This window comes from Lolium rigidum, chromosome 6 (assembly GCF_022539505.1).
Source record: "Lolium rigidum isolate FL_2022 chromosome 6, APGP_CSIRO_Lrig_0.1, whole genome shotgun sequence".
Lineage (NCBI taxonomy): Eukaryota > Viridiplantae > Streptophyta > Magnoliopsida > Poales > Poaceae > Lolium > Lolium rigidum.
This window is the reverse complement of record NC_061513.1, coordinates 137,813,285-137,814,591: the sequence shown is the minus strand read 5'-3', so window position 1 is coordinate 137,814,591 and position 1,307 is coordinate 137,813,285. Positions and strand designations below refer to the sequence as shown.

At 60.9% G+C, this 1,307-nt stretch overlaps 1 pseudogene; it reads right to left on the bottom strand.

Annotated features, from left to right (window-relative positions):
- Window positions 1-227: 227 nt before the first annotated feature.
- Window positions 228-1,034, bottom strand: LOC124663334 (annotated as a pseudogene).
- Between the last annotated feature and the right edge of the window lie 273 nt (window positions 1,035-1,307).

Below are 1,307 nucleotides of genomic sequence, written 5' to 3'. Positions count from 1 at the left end.
TTCATTGTCGAGATACAGAGACATCTGTCAGTGTGGAGGAACATAGCATGGTCACCGAGACTGCAGATTGGCAGCAGCTTCTTGCCGCGGATGTCCACCTCGAAAACCTTGAAGGCACAACTCGCCCATGCCCTGGCATCAACCTCTGAGGTTCTATGTTGCACCACAAGCATCATACGCCCAGCAAACTCCACAAGATACTCGCACCATATCTTTTGTGTGGCCAATGAGTCTAGGGCGTAAGCAAGGGAGAATTTGCGTGGAGGGTAAACCATCACTATCTGCTTTGTCGACTTCACGGTGGCGAAGAGCATGCCTTGGAAGGGTAAGATGTTCTGAATCTCCAGACCATGGCGGATGAATTCCCACGCCACGCGGCCTGGTTGTGTCCACAGCGCCACGGGTTTCCAGGGGAAATGGGCAACCACTGAGAAGGGGGCCGTGGGTGAAGAGCAGACGAAGGCGCTCATGTGGAGCAGAGATCCTCGGTCCTTGACAGCCTTGTGAAAGGCGGGGGCGAGGGGCGGGAGGTCAACCATGGCGCGCGTGAAGGGGTGGAGCACGCGGACGGTCGTTTTGCGTTTGTGTAGAAGGATGACTAAGCCGTCGGTGAAGCCGACGACCCTGTGGAACCGGAGCTCGGGGAGCCGGACACGCAGGCGGCGCGCCGTGCGAGTGTGGAAGAAGGTGATCTCGCAGCATGCGTCGTCCAGGGGCGCCGCGTCGCCGTCGCAGAGCGCGACCCAGCCGCGCGGGCGGAGGTACGGTTTGCTCAGGGCGGAGACACGATCCGGTCTGGACGTGCTGGCGCGCCAACCGGAGCAGACGGCGCGGAATATGAGGTAATCCACCACGTCATCGGCCAGCAGCCGCCAGCCGACGAGGCGGGCGATGTCGGTAGGGAGCGATGCCCAGCCGCTCGCCACCTCCTGCGCCGGCACGGGACCCCGCCGGCGCTTGCAGCCGGAGCGTGGGCGAACGGGTGCACCTTTGCGCTTCCGCCCCTCCGTCGCGGCCGAGGTGACCGGAGGCATCGCCGGAGGATCGGAAAAGGAGGCGCCTTTATCCAGTCCCGCAGGGATCTATCAGATGTCACCTAGGGTTTGTTCAGAATCTGCAGATCAAAACAATAAGAATAGCAAATCGGAAGAACCTCAGCAGGTCGGGGCGCGGGAGCCGGAAGGAATCGGAGGGATTCAGCCCGAGACTGAGGTCCAAGGAATCGGGGGGATTCAAGCTGGAGAATGAAGCAGCCGCACGGACGAAGCCGCCGATGGCCGAAATGGGGGACTATTTTCTCCGTATTT